Below are 19,729 nucleotides of genomic sequence, written 5' to 3' on the forward strand. Positions count from 1 at the left end.
AGGGTCTAAGTCCTAAGGGCACTGAAGCACAGGTCCCCTTCCCAGCAGGTGCCAATGTGTAGCATCCACGGAAGCACAAAGCCTCCAGACACTTAATCACTGTGATGGTTGCTCTCATTATTATAAAGTGGGGAAGGTCTTTGATATGGAGCGAATGTGAAATGTCCTACATTATCTCATGATCCTTCACTCCCTGTGCTGGATAGTTTGATGTCAACTTGACACAAGCTAGAGTCATCGGAGAGAAGGAAACCTCAATTAAAAAAAAAATACCTGCATAAGATCAAGCTATTGGCAAGCATGTAGAGCATTTTCTTAGTTAGGGATTAATGGGGGAGGGCCCAGCCTACAGTGGGTGATAGCCTCCCCCCTGGGCTGGTGGTCCTGGGTGCTGTAATACCAGAAAGCAGGCTGAGCAAGCCAATCAGCAGCACTCCTCCATGGTCTCTGCTTCAGATCCTATTCCAGGTCCCTGCCCTGCTTGAGTTCCCTAAAGGAAGTGCAATAGAAATAAACCCTTTCCTCCCCAAGTTGCTTTGGATCATGGTGTTTTACCATAGCAATAGAACCCTAACTCAGACTGTCTGCTTAGGCAACAGAGTTTCAAGAAGTCGGGGAGCCCTTGGATGTGGGGTCTAGCCGGAGGTGTTTGGTCCCTGGGAGGCCCAGGACATTGTCCATCCAGTGAACGCAGTTCCTCACACCCCTGCTGAGTCCTCCTCCTCCAGCCAGGTCTTCTCCATCTTCTGAAAGCCCAAGGCCAAATCAACCCTTTTTCTTCAGTTGCTTCTTCTCCTGGGTTAGGGAACAGCCACAAGAAGAGCTAGAAAGTCACTATGGGTTGTGACCAGCTGTGGTTAACGGCCATCATGTGACCATGTGTGACCTCACAAGGGGCCATTGTGAGGACTGAGAGCTGTCCACCCATGTCAGGCGCGGGCTGGGGTGGAGCTGGTCCTTACACTGAGGAGAAGCTGGTGGGTGGCGGGCAAGCGGCTGGACTTTCTCCAGTTCTGACAGAGGTGGGTTCTGTTAATCTTCTGGAAGACACTGGCGTTCTGTTCTGAGCTGAATGAACATGGTGAGTGTTCCCCGATTCACTCGTTTGGGTTTGTGAGGTTTGATTTATATTTTGAGTTGTAGAATTTGGCCTGAAGTTTAATTTGTGAGTTACTTCAGTTTAGTTTTTTTTTATTACACATTTTTCTGTTCTTAACTATTGATTTCCTTTCATATTTTAATTTTTTTCCTATCTTGAAACTTCTGTTTGTAGCCGGATGATGGCAGCACACACCTTTAATCCCAGCACTGGGGAGGCAGAGGCAGGCGGATCTCTGTGAGTTCAAGGCCAGCCTGGTCTACAGAGTAATGGCCAGGGCTGCTACACAGAGAAACCCTGTCTTGAAACACAAAACAAAACAAAAAAAAAAACCCTTTCGCTAGTTAATATTAACTGTACAGTGTACGGCATTTCGTTACAGCACACACCTTGATCATATCCACTTTTAGTTTTTCCCTCCCCTCGGTCTTCTCATTGGCTTAAATGTTTCCCCATCATGTCAAGCCTCTCCCCCTCTGCCATGTCACTTTGACCACAAAAAATGCCCTGGGGACTAAAGGGATAGCACAACTTGTCACAGCATCGCAGTGTTAGGGAGGAGCTACCGTACCTTTGATGCCCACAAGCAGGAGTTTAAGAAAAAAAAAAAATTATGTGTACAGATGATGAGGTCTGTAGTAATCAGTTATTAGAGAATTTTAGGGCCCAGTTTGAAGGTCCGTCAAAGCCGCCAATGCATTCACTAACTAGTCAGTGCCCATGTCTCCAACCCAGGGAAGCCGGAAGCTCCTCGGGTGCCTTCATTGTTCCTGCTGCTCTTATTAAAGTCAAAATGTCCTTCGGTTTGAATGGGAAAGGCCCCATACCACCTCGTGTGTTTGAATGCGGGTCAGTTAGAGGGGTTGGGGGCCTGCCCAAACCATGTAGCCAGCTGCTTCAGACCAGTTCCCTGAGCCAGGAGTCGCCCCACCTACCATACTCTGCCCATCGTCTGAAAGCCCAAGCCGAAGCAAATCCTCCCTCCCGCGGCTTCTTGTCGGAACTGAGCACCACCATGAGAAAATAACTAATACCGTCCTTGGGGACAGATGGTGAGAGAAACCACTTTGGGTTCTTCCCTGCTCCTCTTGGTCCACCCCTTGCTGTGACAGAACCACTGAGAGGAACATAGACCGGGTCAAGGGTGGAAAACCAGCTTTGTGGCGCTTGAACCACCAGAGGGAGCCAGGCCAGAACTCCAGGCAGCTGTGAGCCAGAACACTGTTGCCTGTTGGGACACCAACTGGAAAGAGGGCAAACTTTCCCCCAAGAGCAGAGTGGGAGGCTGCCTGCGGGGCACAGCCAGTCACGAGGAGAAGAGGGCCTGTTCCCCACAGACACTGGCGTGTGCCAAGGTAGACCAGGGAGCTGTGCCTCAAGCCATCTCCCAGGGCGTGAGCCAACACACAGCCAACAATGTCAGGGCCAAGAATAGCAGGAAGCCATGATGGCCACGGGGGCGGGGTGGGGGGGGAGCGGGGATGCAGCTCTCAGCAGTAGGGTCTTTGATGGGCCCTGCTAAGGGTGGTGTCTGTAGTGTTCTCCTGGGCACTTTCCAGGTTGAGAGAAGCTCCCTGGAAGGAGCAGCCCTTACACCTTGTGCTGAATGGAGGGGGCTGATCTCTGGCTGCACTGCTGAGGGTGACATCGAATCCACTAGGCGTGGCCTGTGGGAGAAGAAAGGCTCTGAGGCCTCACAACGGTCTGAGTTGAAAGAAGAGGCACATAAGGCAGCCGAACGAGCCTCCCAAACCCCCAGGTGTCACTGCTGAAGGTCAAAGGGTGCTTGAGAGACTGCAGAGGTGTGATTCGAGGGGGGCTCCTGGTTTCTGTTTTAATGGATAGCAGGTCTGCACCCCGACATTCTGTCCCCAGACCGTTGTGGAGCACCAGGTCTTAGTGACCAAATAATGGGAGTGGCCAAATCATCTTCTGCCAGCATGGCATCAAGTCCCTGCTGTCACAGGCCCGCCGCCGCTGCACCACATCGTGCTCCCAAACCATGACCACCAGGTGCGTGGTCCCACATGGGACACAGGGCCAGAGACACCAAGCGGCTGGCTTGTAGAGCCAGAGCAAGTGTGGCCAAGCAGGTGACCACTGAGCCAGTCCTTTGATTTGTAAAGCCAGCATGTGGGGAAGGGGGTTGCATTGTCAGGGAGGGAGTCAGTAGGGAGAAGCCGAGCAAATCAGTGGATCTGACTGGGTGGGGCGGTCTGAGAGACCTGAGTCTTTGGGAGGCACAGACGGAGGTCTAACCCAGAGGCTGCTGGCTTTCCTGTGTGTGTGGGGGGGGGGGGGGGGGGGCTGTTGGGGAATATTATTTTAAGGTGTGTTACTTTTGTTTATGGTGCATTTGTTCAACTCTGTGAAGCTGTTTTACTGTGCCTGTGTAAAACACCTGATGGTCTAATAAACTGGCCAATAGCGAGGCAGGAGAAAGGATGGGCAGGGCTGGCAGACAAAAAGGATAAATAGGAGAACTCTGGGAGAAAGAAGAAAAACAAGCAGCCAGAGAAACAGGGGCCAACCACCCAGCTACACAGCAAAGCCACAGAGTAAGAAATAATGAAAAGTATGCAGGAATAGAAAAAGTAAAAGCCCAATGGCAAACGCTAGATGGGATACGTTAAGAAAAACTGGTAAGAAACAAGCCAAGCTAAGGCCGGGCATTCATAATTAAGAATAAGTCTTCATGTGTGATTTACTTGGGAGCTGGGTGGCAGGCCCCCCAAAAGAGTAAAGACCCCCAACACAGAGAGAGGGCCCCATCCATGCTGTTCAGGAGACACTGCCTGTTCCTTTGAACTCTTACCCAAGAGAAGTGGGTGTCAAGCTGACGAAGCCAGCCTGCTCACCCATTGCTTGTCTAAACTGTCCCTTCCTTTCCAGTGGGGAGAGGATTCTGTTGCTAGGAGCTACTGTGTACCAGGCTTTTAACACATTTTTGTAGCTGGAGTTACCTCCAGTCCCGCCTGGGCCGGCAGCCACTCAAATTCAAATAAACACATAGATGCTTATATTATTTAAACTATTTGGCCTACTGGCTCAGGCTTCTTGCTATCTAGTTCTTCTATCTTAAATTAACCCATTTCTATTAATCTATACCTTGCCACGTGGCTTGTGGCTTACCAGTACTTTATACATCCTGCTCCTCATGGCGGCGGCTGGCAGTGTCTCGCTGCCTCTGCTTTCCACCTCCCAGCATTCTCCTCTCCTTGTCCCATCTATACTTCCTGCCCAGCTACTGGCCAATCAGCACTTTATTTATCAGTCAATCATCCACAGCACATTTTCATGTAGCCCACAGACATTGACCTCAGAGGATACATTGTGGATTTTCTAAGAGATGCTAAGTAGCTGTTCTTGGGCACAAAAGGTTTGGTCAAGGAATCTTAACCCTTCATAGTCAGACTTTTGGTTCCAGGCTTGATGCCCTTTGTGGCCAGAGGCTGGGAACTTAGAGTTGAGGGGTCAAGTCCAGAACTGTCAGGAGCCATCTTTTCTTTCCTTGAAACTGTGGAGCCATGTGTTCTGTGTGGAGGCTTCTCCTGAGAGAAGAAGGGAGATGGAGGGCAGAGTATGCAGGACCAGTCATGTTGGTGAGGAGCTGTTTAGGCAGTGTGTGCCCAGAGCTGCAGAACAGCCAACTCATCCCTGCAGACAAAGTCCACTGAGGAGGCCCTGCTGCTCTCTACCTGGGCCACATCACAGGGAAGGAGACAGGTATTGTTCTGCCTCGTTAGGCCCGGAACTCCAGCCAAAGTGAAGGTGGTGTTCTCTGCAGAGCTGTAGGCCTTGGACACAGGGAATAGGAAACTTTGTACCTGATTATCCACTTATCTAGAATGCTCTTTCTCTCTCCTCATCTAAGTGGATGGTCTCTCCTTCATTCAGCCTGAAGGGCTTTCTCTCCGGAAAGGAGCCATAGCCAGGTCAGGTCTCCTATCTGAAATTAGTTGCTGATAATCAGAATGCATCGTTCATGCCTGTTGTGTTTAGAAGACACTGAAGGTAAATATTAAGGGTTGTCATGTTGGAGAGTACAGAGCCAAAATAAGCAGAGATGGGACATAAAGAGTGGAGAATATGTAATACTTGCAGCAGCTTAGGAGAGCATGGTCTTCATTCTGAAGGCACCGTCCTCCTTGAATATAGAAAGCATGGGGGTTTTATTCACAGAGCTTCGATGTATCCATGGATGGGGAGGTCCATTCTTGAGCATGCTCAGTAAAAGGATATACTACATCCCTGAGCATGCTCAGTGGAGGAGGCCATCACATTCTTGAGCATGCTCAGTTTAAGGTCATGATGCCCATGCTTGAAAGATTAAAATGATAGAAATGTTCATGGCCATGGCCGTGCTCAGTCTCCAGTGTAACTCCAAAGCTGAAACCAGAGGAGGGGACACTTGGGAGGTACAATGACACAGGAATCTGTCCAAGAAGATGCTTGCTTTGGTTCACGGCTGACAGCACCACCATGGACATGTGATCCTGTACTGCCACCTCTAGGACACAAGACTCAGGGCATTGTTTGAGCCCGGGAAGCCACCTCTACTAGACTTCACATTCAAAAACAGCTGGTGAGCCATGTCCATCCACATCACTCACTGGAAGTAAGAGTGAAACGCAGTTATGACATGCCAGGAAGCTTTGAATGAGAAGTCTGTGTCCGTCTGGCCTTTGGGTCTGGTCTCTCTATTCCTCTGCAGGGCTTGCAGGGATGCTGCTGGAGGCCTGAACATCCCTTTTGTGAGAGTCTCTATTTGCTCTACACCCTCCAGTTTCAGGGAAGTTTGCCCCTCCTTTGGCTTGTTCATGACTCTGCCCCAGTCCTGGAGTGAAGTGTGGGTGCCCTATTCACTGACATAAGGCTCAGGGAGCCCTCAGTCTCCATGATGGACCAAAGGCAGATTGCAGTGTGATGGTGTGTGTTTATTCATAACCATGTATGGCTTATTTCTATTCACGGACCTTCATGCTTGCTGAGCACAGATGGTGTGTCTAGCTGCCACTAACCAGACAATAGATGCCCCGGGCTCCTTTCTGATATTATTGTCAGACATTGTACTTATATTAGGCAGGAGGCTAGCTCCAGGAGGGACTGTCAGATAGGCCTTCCAGCATAAGACATAAAGGAGATCATGGGCTTGCTCGGGGGCCCTGAACAGAATGGAAAGATGGCGGTAGTTGACTGATGGTCCATGTGGTAGTGTTCACCCCACCTCAAACCAGTATGAGAAGACAGTGGTGGTCCATAGACCAGGGCCTGTAGAACAGCAGGTAGCATTGGTTGGTGAGCAGGAGCAGTTTCAATTCTCTTCAGTGACTTGCAGCCAGGGGATCATGGGAAGAATGCGGCTACTGTTTTCTCATGGAAACTATCGAATCTTGGGGGTGCTTAATCACTATCTATAGCTGGATGTGGTGACACCCATCTTTGATCCCAGCACTCAGAAGGCAGAGGCAGGTGGATCTCTGTTAGCTCAAGGCCAACCTGTCAATAATCAGGCAGCTCCCCAGTTCTAATATCGTTCTTTCTACAGTTTGACTGGCCGCATCGCCACACCCAGCAATGTTTACTCCTCTGTATATGGCTGGGTGAGGTCCCTCAAGAATCTTTCAAGTTTCTGTTCTCCTGGACATGTGACCTTTCATCACAGTTGCACTGGATGGAACCTCAAGGGCAGGGCAGTGAGATTAAGCATCAAAAAGCTCCTGAGCCCATTTCCAGGTAGCTGAGAACATGCCAGTCTATACAGCCTAGAAGAGACAGGACAGGGACCTGAGATCAAGAGGGGCCGTATTTTCTCAACCTATGTTGGTGAGGATGAAACCTCTTATCCACTGTGTAAGGGTTGCTAACTGCCACACACACACACACATACACACACACACACACACACACACACACACACACACACACACACACACCCTTTTGATTCAGCAATTGATTCAGCATGGGCTTCTATGAGGTCAAACGTAAATGACATTGGCAGAGAACTAAATCCAAAACTGCTAAGCACCGCTTCTCATAACACCTCCAACGACATCAGATGCCTACCAAACACGGAACTGACTGGGGAAGTCAGTCTGTACAACAGCGTGCTACAAGTCATTGTTCACCACAGGGTAGGGGATCTCACAAAGGTACAGGCTGGAGGGACACATCAGGGCATAAAATGTGAGAGTGTGAGTACGTGCGTTCATATGCAGTGTACCCACTTAGAAAAGCTAGGAGAGATGGGAGAATGCCAGGGCCCTCTGCCAGCCAGTTTATCTAAAATGATAATCTCTAGGCTGGAGAGATGGCTCAGCAGTTAAGAGCTCTGGCCACTCTCCTGAAGGACCCGGGTTTAATTCCCAGCAACCACATGGCCGCTCACACCTGTCTGTAATTCCAGTTCCAAGGGATCCAACACCCTCACACAGACACACATACAGGCAAACCACCAATGCACACAAAAGTGAATAATTAAAATCTTCCTCCTCCTTTTCAAGTCAAATGTATCAAGTTTTTCATGTTTTTTTTTACTTCACATTTGAGTTTCATAAAGATTTTCTTCTGCATTTTCTTTGAGAATTTCATCTCACAACTACCAACGATTGAACTTAAGACCCCATGGCTGACAGTCAGTCCTATGCTCTACCACTGACATGCAGCCCCAGCCATTTTTTGAAAAAGTTTAAGGCTCTTACATTCCGGTATATAATTAACTATGCATTCGTGTTTAAAAAGCATTAAATAAGTTAGCCGATTTTTATTATGTGTGTACATTTGTCTTAGCATCATTTATTGGTGAAAATAAAAGAAATGAAGACAGAAGGTGGGGGGGAGCTTGGGGGAGGAAATTAGCCTTTCTCACATGGAGTTAGGTCGGCACTTTGTTTAAAACAAATGGACAGTGGTATAGGTATTTATTTTGAACACTTTTCCCACATACTGTCCAATGCTTAGACTCATTGAGGCAAAAGGCACAGCTTATGAGGAGAATGGGAGATGAAATGTATAAAATTAAGGAATTTTAGAGAGCCCAAATGTCAAAAAAAAAAAAAAAAAAAACCTGGTGGACAGATCAACACGAACTCTAGAAAGTGCCTCTGAGCCCGAGCCCTTGAATCTAAGGGGTCTTCAGAGACAGGCGCCTGGGATGACTGTACTGCTGTGGCTAGGCGTCAAGTCCCTGGAGCTGGCAGGAGCCAAGCGTCCCAGCAGAGGTTGGAGCCCAGTGGCCTAAGCTAGAGAGCTGTCTGGGAAAAGGCTGCACTGGGGCCTAGTCCTGGTCCCGGCCTGGTGGTTTTCTACTCATTCAGGCCAAAGGCTTTCTTTACACAGGTACTGAGCTCCTTCTAAGTAGGGATCACCCACTGCTCTGCTGGTCCAGAGAGGAGGATAATTCCAAACATCATCTTAGGGGTCTCCTTGGAGAACCTGGTTTCCAAGGAGGTCATGTAAGAGGCACCTTGGATCAGGAGATTTGGAAGCAACATGGGATCGCCGTCAATAGCTTTGGGGGGAGTCACCAGACAGCCTGGTAGGTGAGGCAGGAGAGCTTGATAGCCTTGCCTAACAGGTGTTCCATCCGGTTCATGAGCTCCTGGCTCTCCCTGCACAGGACATGGTTCTGTTTCGGGAGTTCCTTCATTATCCTGACCAACGCATCAGTCCTTGGTACTGCACCCTGGGCTGCGATCCCCACCCCCACCCCGCCAGGCTGAGTTAGTTCGTTTTAGTTGTTGACTGGATTAGGATGTAGAGACGTTGAAAAGCACTGTTTGAGGCATGTCGATTGAGGGCGATTCCACAGGTTATCATGGGGCTGAGTGGATAAGCACAATCTGGTCAGGTATGTGAGCACAGGGGAGGACACAGAACAAACACAGAAGGTGACTGAAGTCCCACCAAGCTCCCCAAGCAGAGGAACTGAAATGTCTAGGATGCAGCCAGGCGGTGGTGGTGCACGCCTTTAATCCCAGCACTCGGGAGGCAGAGGCAGGCAGATCTCTGTGAGTTCGAGGCCAGCCTGGTCTACAGAGCGAGATGCAGGAAAGGCGAAAAGCTACACAGAGAAAGCTTGTCTCAAACCCCCCCCCCAAAAAAAATGTCTAGGATGCAATAAAATCCACTAGTCAGTCATATCAGGAAATCACACATTTAATGAGAGAAAAAAACAAAACAAAAAAACCTGGTGTAAGTACTGAAATGAATCCTATTGACATTATTTCACAAGGGTTAAAATGTTTATAATAAGAATCCTTCAACAGATTCCCTTGAAACAATGAAAAATAATCCCAGCAAAGAAATAGATGCTGTAAAATACAGAAAGTGTAGAACAGAAAAATGCAAGTAAAATTAAGAAGCTCAGAGGCCAGGGGCTGAGGAGATGCTCAGTGGCTAACAGTCCTTGTTGCTCTTGCAGAGAACTCAGGCTCAGTTTCCAGCACCCACAGGATGGCTTACAACTGTCCATAACTTCAGTCCCATAGCATTTGTCACCTTCTGGTTTCCTCAGGCCCCAAGCATGCACACAGTGCACATACATACATACATGCCAGCCAAACACTCAGACACATAAAATAAAATAAAAAATCTTAAGGAAAAACCAAAACCAAAATAACAACAACAATAAAACAAAACAAAAGAAAAACAAAAACAAAACCAAAAAAACCCTCATTGTACAGACTCAGAACTACAGCAAAGACTACAGAACCTGAGAATGTAAAGACATCCGGGTTCATCAACCCGAAAAGCAGAGGTAAATAAACTGAAAACAAAGAGAACACCTAGAGCCTTAGTAACCTGTGAGAAATACTCACCTGAACACCCAAGAAGCTGAGATTCCATCATCTGTGTTCCAGAAGTTAACGGGAAAGAGAGCAGGGCCCCAAAGTCCTCAAAATAGTACCTGTCAATCTCCCCAATCTAGCCAGAGACAAAAACAAAACAAAACAAAACAAAACAAAACAAACAAACAAAAAAAAAACCTCAATCCTAAAGGTAACTGTAGCTAAAGGTTAAACCAAAGCAAATTAATAGTAAAACACATAGCAATTAAACTTCCAAAAAAAGTAAAGAGAAAAAAAGTATCTTAAAGTTGCTGAAATGAAAACTGTACCTGTTCAGAAGACGGGTGATTGACACAGCAGATCTGAAGTCAAGACCAGAAATTAGTGGCACGTCTTTCAAGTGATAATGGAGGATGAGGAGTCAGGGAGGGGAAGAAGGGGAAGATCTACTAACCATGAGTCCAAAATCTGAGAAAACAATCCTGCAGAAATGGAGGGTGTGCAGTGAGGTGGCTTAGTGGATTAAGGAGCTGGCTGTCCAACCTGATGTTCTGGATTTGATCCTCAGATCCTCCATGGTAGAAGGAGACAGAGATCTTGTTCTTCTTCTCCTCTTCATTTTTTTTTCTTTTTTTGAGACAGGGTTTCTCTGTGTAGTTTTGATGTCTGTCCTGGAACTCACTCTGTAGACCAGGCTGGCCTTGAACCCAGAGATCTGCCTGACTCAGAGAGAGAGAGAGAGTTGTCCTCTGTCCCCCCCACACCAATCCGATGACAAGCGTGCCCACAGAGAATAAATAAATCTAATAAAAACAAAGGCAGAGGACTGGAGAGATGGCTCAATGGGTAAAGCACTTGCTGTGCAAGTTTTAAGACCCAAGTTCAAATCCCCGGGACCCCTGTAAAGCCAGATACAGTGGAATGCATGTATAGTCTCAGGGTTTCTATGGAGACACGGGAGGTGGAGAGGGTAGACCCTCAGAAGCGTGCTGACCAGGTAGCCGGTTTGATAGAGACATTCTACCATGATTGAGGGGCAAGTCAGGGACCTAAGGGCATCCTCTGCTCCCCTCTCACCAACGCTCACATCACACACATACAAAGGAGGTGCATCGGGCACTCTCAGAAGAAAGAGAACTAAGAATGTGCTGTTCAGTCACCCCCTTAAAGACTGGTCTCGGGGTCTGGTGGGCAAGTGGGGTACAGATGCCCTATTTGTAGCTGAGAGCTCCACAGATGCTTATTCCCTATGCTTTGGCCAGTTCTGAATTGGAAAATTAAATTTCCACATATAATATTAGTACACACCTTGTAACCCCAACAACTATAAAGGGGGTAAGAGGGGCCGAGACAGCTCAGCCCTCCAAGGGCCGCCTGTGCCAGCAGGATGACCGAATTTCCAAACCTAGGACCCAGGTGAAAACAAACCAACCCGGGAGGCCGAGGCAGGGTTGTCTTGGAGGCCCCTCTGGAGAGAGGAGCCGAGGGTCCGGGGATTAAACTCTGGTGGCCATGGCCTGCAGCAAACAACTTACCCCCCCCCCCATCATCTCCCAGTCCCTATTTGGATGTTTCAAGAGAACATACATCTCTTGTGTAATTGAAAAAATTGTAAAGAAAAATATAAGGCCGCTCATCCCCAGGAAAGACAAGGACCTTGCAGGTCGGATGGCCACACATAGGTACCAGGTGATAAGACAGATGGAGAAATGGCAGCCTAGTTACAAGTCCTTCACCTAATGTCGGCTCTAGGGCAGTCAAGGGTTCGTCTTCTCTGGAACAGAAAAGACAGGTGATAGCCACCACCCCGGGGTCCCGAACCCTGGGAGCTTGGGTGCTGTTGTGACTCAGTCACTCAGCGATATCTCAGGATGCCTGCTTGGAGAGGACTTTCTTGTAGGCTCTAGGTGGATGCTATACCCCAGACTTCACTAAAGTGTCCTGGGCTGAGGCACCCACATAACCCCGATTTTTCTGGAAGAAGTTGGAGCCTGAGCCTGCCTCCCACTTCCCCGGGGAGGACAGGGGTCACCCCTACAGAAGATGCTGTTGGAAATTTTCTCAGAACTGGGTCTCAGAAGATGACTCCCATCAGCTGGCACCTGGAGTCCATTCTATTTCAGCTCCTCTGGTGAATGTTGGAAGGCATGGCCAGAGCATCCTGTCTTCTCTGCGCAGCTCTCAGGGACCTGCTGAGGCCACTGCAGAAGGCCAGCCCTTCCCTGGGAGGACCCAACTGTTTGTGGGTTCTGCAAGACAGCCCTGGTAGGAATCAGGTTTGGATTTTACTCAGTCTCCAGGCCCTGCTGGAGCAGAGAAACAGACTATGGCTCAAGGAGGAAGTAGGCCTGTGCTCTGGCCCTGGGCCTGTTGTCTGTATAAAAGCATCCACACACTTACGGCCTGACCAGTGCAGTTTCAAGTGGTCTACACCTCGCCTAATTCTCCCAGCAGCCCTTGGAGGGAGGGCTTAACAACTGTTTATTACTTCTCATCTCTGGATTTTGTCGTTTTCATTTTAGCATTATTTTGACCCCGCAAGGGACATGACTCTTTAGCCCTTGCGTGTTCTTTCCAGACAAAGGTCCCCTAAACTAATGAACCATACAACAAATCTCTTTTCATGCACACTAATTTTTCCTGGCTGATCCGAGGCCTGCAAGATCACACTGGAAAATGCGATTCTCAGTGTCTGCTCTCTGGTCCCTTGCTTTCACAGTCCACTTAGGGGGGGACTTGGTCCAGCTGAGGGAACATTATTTGGCAAATAATCTGATCAATTTCATTTATATTCCTGGCAATGAAATGTTAAGAGCCTACCTCACCGTTACATCATCTGGATAGAGCGGAGTCCGCAGGAGGAGATTAAATTTTGGAGCAAAGATCCAATTTCATGGAAATAAAACGCCTTACCTAAGTACATTTTAAAACTCTTTAGTAGAGTAGTTAATACCAATTAAATTGTGGGCTGTCTAAATCATGAATTATCAATTCGGACATGATTTTGTTTCTTTTCTGTAAGTAACTCAGGATTTTTTCTCTCTTTCTTTTTTTCTTTCTTTCTTTTTTTTTTTTTTCCCACCCGGATTCAGCCATTCAGTCTGAAACGTCCTGTGTTGCTGAGAAAGCAATGATGGGAAATGCCACGCCAGGTCAATGCTTTGTGTAAGACAGGAGCTGGCATGCCAGGTACATCTAGGCTTGATCAAGTGCAAGGGTTATTATACTCAACAATGCTAGTTCAAATAAAAAGGACAAAAGTGCACTTGGCTTCTGCCCTGAAGTTTTTGAGAGGCGTGGAAACAACACTGGCCAGTGGGGTGGTTAGAGACCTAACAGACGGAGCGGAAACCGAGAGTTCCCTTCAAGCTGGAACTGTCTACCCTTGGACTCAGTTGAGTAATAATGCGATGGTTTGCATTCAAGAGCCAGGCTAATCTTGTCCCAAAAGCATGACTTTTGTCTTTTTTTTTTTTTTTTCCAGAGCTGAGGACCGAATCTAGGGCCTTGCGCTTGCTAGACAAAGTGCTCTACCACTGAGCTAAATCCCCAACCCCCAAGCATGACTTTTAATACGTTGCTTCTCACTGCATCCGTGGGTGGGTCCTCTGAAAGGCACTCTTTACTGAGGGCCATTGCCTTTACCTATAACAATGGAAGCCTACAACAATGGACAAGCTGGAGTCCTAGAGGATACCTGTGCCTACGCTACGTGCACACTCTGGTGTTCTTTGCAACCACAGCGAGGCAGCTCTTCCTCTTTCCCAGCTGAGGAAACTACTCAGAACAGTTAGGTGGCTTTGCCAAGGTCACCGGGATGGAGCGGCACAGCAGGACTGGACCCCAGACCTCCAGGTCCTTGGCGTTTCTTTTCCTTCCTGCAGGACAGATGGCAAACAAAGCAGGGGTGAATGGAGTTGGGGGAGGCGGGCTTTAAATGCTCAATGCCTGGTCTTTTTTTTTCTCTCTCCCCCGTACTGGGTTATTCAGTTATGAGTGTTCCAGGCCAAGCCTCCTGAAGGAGTGCTTATTCAGTAAAAAGCGCGCACGCAGAGGCTTCATTCTTGAATTCTTCTTGCTTCTTAAATAAGATCTCCTTTGCCTGCCTCATAAGTCAATGGGGGGCGGGGTGGGGCTTTGGGTTTCTAGCCAACACTGGCCTCTTGGGCATGAGCTGTTTGGGGTCCATCCTCACCTATAAGATAGAGTTAAGCAACACTGGTCCTCTGGAATGGAGAACACTAGAGTACAGTTTGGAGCATTCGGGCAGTGTGCCTGGGGCCTCCCTTACAGAAAGGAAGCATTACCTTTTCTTTTCTTTTCTTTTTTTCTTTTTTAAAGATTTTACTTATTTATTTATTATGTACACAGAAGAGGGTGCCAGATCTCATTACAGATGGTTGTGAGCCACCATGTGGGTGTTGGGAATTGAACTCAGGACCTTTGGAAGAGCAATCGGTACTCTTAACCTCTGAGCCATCTTTCCAGCCCCGCATTACCTTTTCTTCTTGACACACTTAGATACCTGCCTTGTGACACATGGCCTTCAGTCTCCTTAGAAAGTATGAAAGACTGTTGAAATAAGACTAAAATAAAAAATTTGTTTGGGGGGACTTTGATCCTTGGTAATTTCCCACTTAAAACAGCCTTTCTGGAAAGAGTTGCTTCTTACATTCCTGAGTGCCAACTCTTTTGGGAAATCTCATTCTCTCTCTCTCTCTCTCTCTCTCTCTCTCTCTCTCTCTCTCTCTCTCTCTCTCTCTTCTTTCTTTTAGACAGGGTCTCTCTATGTAGCTCTAGCTGTCCCAGAACTCACTTTGTAGACCAGGCTGGCCTAGAACTCACAGAGATAACCCTGCCTCTGCCTCCTAAATGCTATGATTAAAGGTGTGTGCCATTACACCTGGTTCTTTGTGGGAAATTTATAGAGATCATTTTGTGGCTCTTCTTAAAAAGACATCTCAGATATTTAGGAAATACTGTTGGATTTTATTGGTAACATTTTTCCAATGTATAAAAGCGGTTGAGAGAAATTGCTTTAGGAGTGGATAAATACTGAGTTGATTAAGACACTCCATGTGTGAGGAAGTCTCGGTTTTGTGTCTGTTTTTTGAGGGGAACCTTGTGACTGATGTGTGTGTAGATGTCAAAATGTGACTTGGGATTAAGGAGTAGAAGGCCCGTTTGTGTCTTGAGGACTTCTGAGAAACAGAACTTAAGAGGTGAGCATCTGGACTTGGTGTGCTGGTATTTCAGCGCGTTGAAGTAGCCGCCTGGTAGATCTGGAAGCCTCTTGTCTTCAGAGCTGGGGGTGGCCAAGAAAGGAACAGGGGCTTGGGGGAAGGACCAACTATCTGGATTCTGGAAATTTTACTGGCTGTGTGCCATAAAATGCTGGACGTAGGAATTTCCCAAGAAACCGTCTCTTTTTGCAAACAGAGGGCATGCCACAATTCTGAAAAGGCAGGGGACAAATTGCCCCCCCCGCCACAGTGTCTGCCAGTATATTGCTTATGGGGGAGTTCTGCCTCAGTGAATTCTCTGATTCGGGGCTTCTGAGTGTGCTGTCTCAGCCAGCTCTCCAGCGGCCAGCACTCAGGCACATCATTTCCTCCTATTTTTCTGCTTATTCATCCTGTGGCCTGTGTTCCTCTTGACAGCCCCCCCCCCCCTCCTGTGGTGAGAGATAACATTCTCAGCACTTAAATCCATCTGATAAGTTCTAATTTTAGCCAAGCCCCACGGCCTTTCCTCCTGGCTTCTTACTTTCTTAGGCCCACTCACTTCTTGGCCCTGTGTGGCTTTCTCGGCTGTTGGCTGGCAACCTTGTGCCAGGGTTTGCCTAACTGGCTGTGGTGAGCAGGACCTGGGACGGTGGCGTGACTTCCAGGGTGGGGACACTTTCTCCTGGGTGTGGGGTGCTGCTTTTAGCAGGGCCATTCACTCTTACCTCCTGCTTCCCCTGCATGGTGTCTGCGAATTTCCTTCTGTCTGTCGGGAAATTTATGTTATCTTGATGAAGGACACCCGCTTTTTTTAAAAAAAAAATCAAGACATCTGTGACTTCTGATGATTAGCATGGCCATCTGGCAGCAACAGTGCCCTGTAGCCACTAAAACTTCCATGGTGTGACAACCTATCCTTCAGTCTTTGAATTGAGATTTAATCAAAGCAGCCCCCTGTCCCCCCAAATGAAGGGAGAGGGTTCGGTTTCGGGTTTGGCATTACATGAAGTCTGTCTGTTGCTCTCCCAGATAGTATGTGGGAAATAAACTTATCTCAGTACTTAATATACGCACGTTCTTTTTCTCCTTCTAAGCCTTTGGCCCAGCGTGCCCCTTCCTCAAATATAACCAAATATGGGTCCAACCAGAGCTCTTCCGACAAGATTGCAGTAAGGAGTTTGGAAAGGAGGACAGGGCCTGCTTGGCAGCATTCCCTGGAGGCGGGTGTGCATGGGAACGCTGCTGCCCCGAGACTTGAACTTTGGGGCCTCTGACTTCATTTAGCTCTCAACGGACCAGTTCTCTCACTCAGCTCTGTCATCCATCATGCATGTGATCACTATAGCACTGTAAGCGGCATTGGGACATGGGGTAGCTTCATAAGGTGGAACGCTCGGACCAAATGACTTACTACTGATAAAATCTGTGTAGCTTATGGGGTGACGGGCTCAGTGGCATGGTTTAGGCTGTTTGGTTGTTTCAGTGGGGGCTGTGGGTAGATTAAGCAATCGGAGCTATTCCTTTCCTAGAGTTAGACCGTGGCAGTATACAGATAGGTAAGAATTCTCGGGGTTAGCTCAGTGGTAGAGCGTTTGCCTAGCAAGCACAAGGCCCTGGGTTCGGTCCTCAGCTCTGGAAAAGAAAAAGAAAAAAGAAATTTCTAGGTCAGAGAATATACCTCAGAGTATGCAGCAGGCCCTGGGTTGCAGCCTCAACTCTGAGGGGAGGGTAGAGGTAGATTCCCATGTGTGTCCACAGTCTCTAGAGTTATTAGTCGTTCAGGGTTCAGACCAAGATTTAGTTTGTCAGCCTATCTTACCCACCTAGATCCCACAGAGGTACTGTCTTAGTCCCTTTTTCATTCTTTTTTTTTTTTTTTTTTTTTTTTTTTTTTTTTTTTTTTTGGGTTTTTCGAGACAGGGTTTCTCTGTGTAGCTTTGCGCCTTTCCTGGAGCTCACTTGGTAGCCCAGGCTGGCCTCGAACTCACAGAGATCCGCCTGGCTCTGCCTCCCGAGTGCTGGGATTAAAGGCGTGCGCCACCAACGCCCGGCCCCCTTTTTCATTCTTGTAATGAAATGCCTGAAGCAGGGTAACTTTATAAAGCAAGGAGGTTGATGTATCCCCCAGTCCAAGATCAGATGGCTCTGTGGGTTCTGCCTAACGATGAAAACCATTGTGGTGGGAGTGAGTGACTCGGGAGCCATGACGGCTCACCCTCCAGCGGATCAGCACGTGTTCCAGAGCAGAGCTCAGTGACCTCAGGCACTCCTACCACCACACAGGGAACAAGCTTCGACCAAGCGGATCACAGCGGGCACTTTACTGTTTGATAGCAAGGACAGAAGCCTGTCCCAGTGACCTGCCTCCTGAGACAGACGGCCTGCCCCACTAAAAATATGCTTATTATCTTATGAGTGTTACACACTTTGCTGAAGACTCGGTCTGTCACAGAAGCTTGTGGAGGCTCACGGGTCAGAGTCCTTCAATCCCCTTCTTGCCACGGCGCTCTAAAGCTGGCTGAGCTGTGGCCGCAGAATGCAGAGAGAAAATGTCTTAGTCGGGGTTTCTATCTGTGTGAAGAGACACCACGACCACAGCAACTCGTACCAAGGAAAACATTTAATTGCGGGCTGGCTTACAGTTCAGAGGTTTAGTCCATTATCATCACGGTGGGAAGTATGGCAGCATGCAGGCAGACATGGTGCTGGAAAGGTAGTTAGGAGTTCTACATCCAGATCTGAAGGCAGAGGGAAGGGAGAAATTCACACTGGGCCTGGGTTAAGCATCTGAAACCTTAAAGCCTGCCCCCTGTGGCACACTTCCACCAACAAGGCCACACCTATTCCAACAAGGCCACGCCTCCTAATAGTGCCACTTCCTATGAGCCTATGTGGACCATTTTTATTCAAACCATCACAGAAAAGGATCCCAGGGAGCAGGGCTCTGGCTGAGGAGGCCGGGGCAGGTCCACAGACAGGAGCCTACAGCACTTCCCTCTCCTCTCTTCCAATCAGGTCTCTCCTTGGAGCTGGGAGGATAACAGTGTTAGACATTATCCCTTCCATCTTGCTCATTAGCAGCAAGGGGAGGTGGTGACATCAGATGGTGGCTGGCTGTGCAAGAGTCTCAGATTGGCTTCTGTCATTGCTACTTTGGAACAAGAACAAGAGATTAGAAAGGCCTTTGGCTGGTGAGATGGCCCACTGGGTAAACATCCAATCCTGAGGACCCAAACCCAGGTTCCAAAGGCCAGATGTGGTAGCTGGTGTCTGTAATTTTAGTACTACCACATCTTATGGGGAGATGGGAGGCAGAGACAAGAGAATCAGGCAGAGACAGGAGAATGGGTCTGAAGCGCGGGTATACAACACAGTACCAGAAATAACAAGAGAGACCCTGCCTCAGAAATAAGGTGGAAGGAGAGACCCAACTCCCCAAACGATGTTCTCTGACCTATACATACAAGTCATGACATACACATCTGCACACACACATCTGCACACACATACACATCTGCACACACACAGAATAAGAAAGGACTTCCAATAAGGACAACACTTACCTGGTTTCTGATTGTTCTTGTGATGGCAATATGGACCTTTTATCTATTATTATTATTTGATAGGGAGAGCAGGAGCAAGAAGATGAAGTCTTACTCTGTACCCAAGCTGACCTCAGACTTGCAGAAAGACTCCTGCTTCCACCTCCCAAGTGCTGGAATTACAGGTGTAATTAAAGGCACACTGCTGTTTTCTCTAATTCCAAATACATAGTTGGCATGTCATTCTGAGTACCTGGATATATGGACATGGGTAAAAACCATGAGCCTTTGAAATAGGCATTATGGGCTGTGTGACCTTGAGCAAGCTCTATCCTCTGTGTGCATCTTTTTCTTCACCTATAAAATGAAGCACTTTCCCCAGAGGCTTCTATAAGGCTTATTCAGTGAATATGTGTAGAGTCTTAATGTAAGAGACATTATGGTCAAGACTCCATAGTGTCCGTCCAATTGCCACGTCCATGGGTGCTAGATTCACGTCTGATAAACCAGTATAAAGGGAGATAGTAACTTGTTGCCAAACACAGGAGTGGTGGACACTGCCTTCCTGCTTCTCTGGGCAACTGCAGGTCTGTGACTCCAATTCTCCAGGGACTGGGACATTGGGAGCCGAAAATCCAAGTGTCGGGGCTTGTCCATGCCAAGCATAAGCATCAGACTCTGACCTCGGGAGCTTGTCTGGAGGAGCGTGGCAGAGGGTGCAGCCTGCTGGGTGGTGGCCACAGCATTGCTCCTTCCACAGCTCTCCTGACTTGAGGCGAGTGGCCTAAGCACGTGAAGAAGACCTGACCCACTCGAGCACTTAGATCCACACAAATCCAATCAGGTCCTGGAAACTCCCGAAGAAGCCTGGCCTTGGCGATGACCTATACAAATGAAAGTAACGTTGTTATGAAGTTTCCTCTTCAAGGAGAGTAATTACATCACGGCCATTTCTTACCTTATTAGATTATGGCCAGCTGCCTCTAAAAATAAAAGCACTCTGCATTTACTATAGGTCAAAGTTAATGTTTCCTCCAAATTCCAGCCAGAGTCATGAAGGTAGAGACGATCACA

At 48.0% G+C, this 19,729-nt stretch overlaps 1 long non-coding RNA gene and 1 other non-coding gene across 2 annotated transcripts; both read left to right on the top strand.

Moving 5' to 3' along the window:
- The first annotated feature begins 936 nt into the window (after positions 1-936).
- On the top strand, positions 937-19,665 carry LOC121822332 (uncharacterized). Its single transcript, XR_013044297.1, has 2 exons — positions 937-1,081; positions 19,243-19,665. It is a non-coding gene; the product is annotated as an uncharacterized LOC121822332 (long non-coding RNA).
- Trnaa-agc (transfer RNA alanine (anticodon AGC)) lies at positions 16,678-16,751 on the top strand. Its single transcript has one exon. It is a non-coding gene; the product is annotated as a tRNA-Ala (tRNA).
- Positions 19,666-19,729: the final 64 nt, after the last annotated feature.

Source organism: Peromyscus maniculatus, chromosome 14 (genome assembly GCF_049852395.1).
Source record: "Peromyscus maniculatus bairdii isolate BWxNUB_F1_BW_parent chromosome 14, HU_Pman_BW_mat_3.1, whole genome shotgun sequence".
Lineage (NCBI taxonomy): Eukaryota > Metazoa > Chordata > Mammalia > Rodentia > Cricetidae > Peromyscus > Peromyscus maniculatus.